Source organism: Triticum aestivum, chromosome 1B, assembly GCF_018294505.1.
Source record: "Triticum aestivum cultivar Chinese Spring chromosome 1B, IWGSC CS RefSeq v2.1, whole genome shotgun sequence".
NCBI classification, from domain to species: Eukaryota; Viridiplantae; Streptophyta; class Magnoliopsida; order Poales; family Poaceae; genus Triticum; species Triticum aestivum.
Genome location: NC_057795.1, coordinates 490,040,016 through 490,045,524, shown reverse-complemented (window position 1 = coordinate 490,045,524; position 5,509 = coordinate 490,040,016). Strand labels below are relative to the sequence as shown.

Below are 5,509 nucleotides of genomic sequence, written 5' to 3'. Positions count from 1 at the left end.
ACCCCGGAGACGCGTGCCGCCTCTTCGGACATGCCAGCACACCACCCCGCATGTATGACGGTCCGGTGCGACGCTCAGGTGGCATTGCTACCCCCCACGACCCCCGTCCCGCCTAACCCTGTAGCGTTTGACCACGGGATCTAGCTCTTTGACTTTGCATGGACGGGCTTTGAGCAGTGGACCTATCCACCCGGTTGTGTTAGGTCAGCCCATAGGAACACTTTAGAGCAACATCCGGGCCAGACCGATGGCAAGATCCCCTCCGTGTAGACCCGACGTGTCCGTTTCCCCCCTCCAGGTGCCGGCGACGCCGCCGTCCGTGAGGGGGGCACAGCCCGGAGACGAGTGCCGCCTCTAATTTGGACATGGCACCACACCATCCCGCATATATGAGGGCCCGGTGCGACGCTCCTATGGTATTGCTATCCCCCAGGGCCCCCGTCCCGCCTCTTCAGACATGGCACCACACCGCCCCGCATGTATGAGGGCCCGGTTAGACGGGAGGGTGTACCTGGGGGGTAGCAATGCCGCTAGGTGTTGCTTTGGGCCCTCCTACGGTTGTGGAAGCGTGGTGGCTAGCGCAGGCACCGGGCACGCAGCTCCGGTGTGTGCCTCCCATCTCCGGCGTCGCTGTGGGGCACTGCGCGGCGGCATCAACGTCCGTGAGGGGGGCAATCGATATACCATCTCGGGTATGTTTTTTTTGTTAGATAAGGCACATTTATGTTGTGAAAAAAACAGGAAAAAGTAAATAATATAAAAAAAATAGAGATATGCCGACGGCAAGGCCGTCGGCATACCTGCGCACACGGCCACGGATCGATGACGTGCCTAAGGGCGCGGATCCATGACGTGGCAACATCCATGGGCCAGACCTATGCCGACGGCCAGGCCGTCGGCATAGATTTGCCACCCCATGGACAGCCGAGCGACGCGGATTGATGACGTGGCGGGCGACGCAGATCGATGACGTGGTGTCTATGCCGACGGCCGCCGTTAGCCCGTCGGCGTAGACTGACGCCGTCAGAAGGCCGTCTCCGTCCGGGTAGCCGGGCCCACGTGCTATGCCGACGGCCTTCTCTATGCCGACGGCCACCGTAGGCATATTTCTAGCGACGCCGACGGGTGAGCTTTGCCGACGGAGCCGTCGGCATAGATTGATATACGCTGACGGCTTTTCTATGCCGACGGCCTGGGCTAGGCCTTCGGGATAGGCCAATCTATGCCGACGGGGGCCGTCGGCATAGGTTCGACCGTCGGCATCGCCGGTTATTCTGGTAGTGCGAAGGAGCAGCCAGCTTCGATCCGGGCGACACACGGCGGGCAACACCTGTCATGCTCCATGCGCGGGACTCCAGCCCAGGAACAAGTTGGCTTCATCGATCTAGCAACCAACTCCCTCCGCCTGAACATGCACCGGACACCAGCGCTGGAGCACGGGAGGGACCTCGACAGCCAGTACCCGGCGAGGCACATGCAACAAGATTGCATCCACGGACTGGTGTGCTTGTCAGCAATTACTATTGGCTAGTTCTTACGCGAACATGTATCATGCCAGGGCAACATGGGATGTGGAATACATCCACGATCCTAGATCGATTCCAGCCGATGCACACGATGGCCTCCATCATCGAAGCTGTGGCCTCGCCACGGGACTCCACGCTGCAGCGCCCGCCGTCATCGGCTGTCGTCATACGTGGCGCACCAGCAGGCTTCGAGTCTCTCACGTACTCCCTCCGTCCGAAAATACTTGTCATCCATTGGATGACAAGTATTTTCGGACGGAGGGAGTACGAGCCAAACCGGCCAAACAAGGCCAGCAATTTCACCGAGCAATCGCATCGAGCGATTTTCACCGGTTTCGCGCCGCGACACCGAGTGCTGCACCTCCAGGTTGCCGCTATCTACATCGACATCGTGCCACTACATCTACATCGAGCCGGCTAACGTGCACCGAGCTATCTACACCGACCCGCGCCATGTCATCAAGCTGTACGACTACATCACGCCCATGAGAAAAAAAAAATCTTCATCGAACACATGTACGAGAAGCAACCATGACATGCACCGTCTACACGCCAGGCCGGTGTAGAGAGAGTTGCAAGTCTTTATCGACTTCTCCGGCGCGACACGGTATCGACACATCGTCGCCGCGAGGGACACCTTCAAGCGACATCATTGTAGACACGCTGTTGCAACGCCATAGCCGACTCTTCATCGCCAAGGTCTCTATCAACATGGTCTTCACCAACATCATCGTCAATACATCACCGTCGCCTCGTCCACAAGATGGACACCTAGCGTTCTCTGATAGACTTTTCTGCAAGGCGCGACCTCGACGACGGCAATGACCGCGTCATGACGACGGCATCTTCGGCGTCATCCACGACGGCACGACTGCATCGACACGGTGTCACTACAGTGACGACCCTACACGGCCACACGGTTCTGGCAAAACCGATGTGTGCTCGATGGGCTTCCTCCGTTCTTGGCAAAATCGGTGGAGTCATCGCAGACGGCACCCTCTTACATCCGCAAGGTGCATCGTCCACGTCTGCAGCTCCGTCATAGCGCATTTTTTTTGCGCCTCCAGCTTTGTTCGGCTTCATCATCCACGACGACCACACCATCGATCACGACTACCTCGACCATGGCTACATCACCATGATCAGCTACCTCGACATTAATGGCTACGTCCACAGCAATACATCGGCAACAACTCCAGTCAACAGCGTCCGCGTCGTCACCAGCGTTCACGCCACTCCCGCTGTGACTGCGGGAGGGAATAAAGGAGAGTCAAGGGAGGCACTAGAAGGGGACGCAGTCACTGCCCTAGGTGCCAACCTATCAGAGACGCAGTTGATGATGACACAGCGGCGAAGACAATTGGAAACGCAAGACTTCAAATCCAGTCGTACTCGTCCGCTTCACTCCCGCTACGACTGGCGGGATATTGGAAGTATAGTTATGTTAAGTTAGATATTAGGAGTTAGAGATATGATAGGTTTAAATCATGAATGACTTGTCCTCTACTTCAAGTCTCTCTCCCTCATATTATACTCTATAAATACCCCTACGGGGTCAGATCAACACAACACAATATTCATCCATCTCATACTTTCTACACAGCCATCTCCTTAAGCAGCGAGCTCGCTTCTTCCTCCCCTCAGCGACGAAGCTGTGGCCAGCCGCAACGTTCCCAGCTTGAACCCCGACACACTCTAATCTGATCAACATTATTAAAACTGAAAAGTAGAAACGGGGCAAGTACAAACGGTAGTCGGCAAGATCTGTCCCCATCAAGTCTGGTACTTTTCATATAGCCCCACAATTTCCATGTGAGCGCGATTGCGTGCAGCAATGGCAGTCCCAGTACATGCATAATTTGTGGCAAGATCTGTCCTCATCAAGTCTGGTACTTTTCATATAGCCCCACAATTTCCAGTGAGCGTGATTGCGTGCAGCAATGGCAGTCCCAGTACATGCATAATTTGTACGGCTCCACTGTACCTTTGTGGCCCAAACGCAATCACTGATCGTGCACATGGGGTACAAGCACCATCCTTGATTGAAGACCTATTGATGCATGAAAGTAAGAGAACAATAATCGGTGGTCATGTAAAGTCAAACTTAGGTACCAAGCATCCAGTGAAAATGCTAATTCAATGAAAATCTGGAAACTATCAGCATGGGTCGTTGGATTAAAAGCGAAGGGCAGAGATGAAAGGTGGGATTACTAAGCTGCCACTTAACCCAGTTTTACACATAACCCCTCGTTAATTCATACGATTAGAGAAATCCTGGCGTCTCTTCGGCTTTTCCTCCTCGAACGATTCCTATTCGATCTAGGTGAGGGCATGGCGTTATCATCGGCGACGCCACGTCCTTCGCCGCCGGAGATCATGTCACCCCGCCCTTCGAAGCATGTAGTGCTGCCACGCCACCCCTCCTATTTGATGCCATTGTCTCTCCTCTTTACCCTCTCATGGCTTCGTAGGTCATGCCACAACCTTCGCCGCAGGTGGTCATAGAGATGCTCCCTTCAGGCCATGTCGCTCCTCTGTCTCCTGTTCGTCCTGGCATCTCTTTTTTCTTTTTGCGAAATCTCCTCCTCGTATCTGCCCAATCCCTGTACGATGCATCATTTTTTTTCTGAATTGATATGAACATGTACGCTCTGTCCTTACAGCCTGTATGATGCATCTTTGTTTTTTCTGAATTCTAATGAGGTCATCCCTAATTTTTGTGTGAAATGATATGAACATGTACTCTTAGTCCTTACTCCTTACTCCCTGTATGATGTATCTTTGTTTTTCTGGATTCTAATGAACATGTCATGAAATTCATCCACCAACTGATGTGCACTCAAAGGGGAGATACAAAAGGATTAAGGAGCACTTAGACAAGGGTTGACAAGGGAAGGAAAATAAAGATGGAGAAGGGAAGCAAAATAAAAATGGAGAGTGGAACAAAAATGCCAGAGGACTGAAAAAGCCTCGCACGTGCAGGACTTGCAAGCAAGTTGGCTTCTATGACAGTCGTAGTTGCGCCCAAAGGAAACTAATGACCATACAGGTATTTTTCATACACACAAATTGGCATTGTATTTCATAATTCATATCTATGAATATTCACGTTCACAAAATGGCTATATATTCCTTTATAACTAATCAGTTCATGTCTACTTGCAGGTTGTTTTATTTTGATTCGAGTCAACAGTGTGCTTTCTTTTTGGTGTGGCGCAAGATGGAAATTCAAAGCTTCAGTGTTATATAGTGGATGCTACCACTTGTTTTAATGCAGTAGATTGTAGTACAAAAAGTAGATGTATACCTCTGAATCTTGTGTTCTTCTGACAATACACAATACGTGGTGTCCTACAAATGAACGCTATGTACTGGATGTTACCACTTGTTTTAACGCACTATATTGTGTTGATTATCTGAATGCAAGTGTCATATTTTTTACAACATTCATGTCACTAGTTGTTTGAAATGCGCTAGTGGTTATTTGGCATTCTGTCGGTGGTATGATTTCATTATCTATTTGAAACTCTAGATTGTGTGATTTGGTGTACTACTGTTAAGAGTTTCAGGATTAGGATTGGAGACACATGTCTAATTGTTTATTTTGCCAACTTGAAGTTGTAGCCTGGGCGTACATGAATGATGTCTCTCTTTTTCGCTTTTGTTCCATACACCATGTCATTTTTGTCAAAGCAAAGTTGTAAAATAGTTCAGCAAACCTGGACGGTAACCCTTACTTTTGACATATATACATGCTGCATAAGCTTCTTCCAACAGAAGCTTCAGCAATACATACACTTTATTTCGCCAAAAAAATGGCGTGCATACACTTTAGCTAGAATAAGAATGTTGCTTCAGATCAAAGCATGTTCCTGCCCTCTCCTGAGCATCTGCAGAAGTGCATGAACAGACCAGCCTTGCACCCAATTATGTGTAAACTTTCATCCAACAAACACCAATAGAGCTCAACACTGAATAGCAGT

At 50.6% G+C, this 5,509-nt stretch overlaps 1 long non-coding RNA gene across 1 annotated transcript; it reads left to right on the top strand.

Moving 5' to 3' along the window:
- Positions 1-3,787: 3,787 nt before the first annotated feature.
- LOC123093116 (uncharacterized) lies at positions 3,788-4,949 on the top strand. The gene is made up of 3 exons (XR_006445080.1): positions 3,788-3,926; positions 3,998-4,575; positions 4,692-4,949. It is a non-coding gene; the product is annotated as an uncharacterized lncRNA (long non-coding RNA).
- The last annotated feature ends 560 nt before the right edge of the window (positions 4,950-5,509 follow it).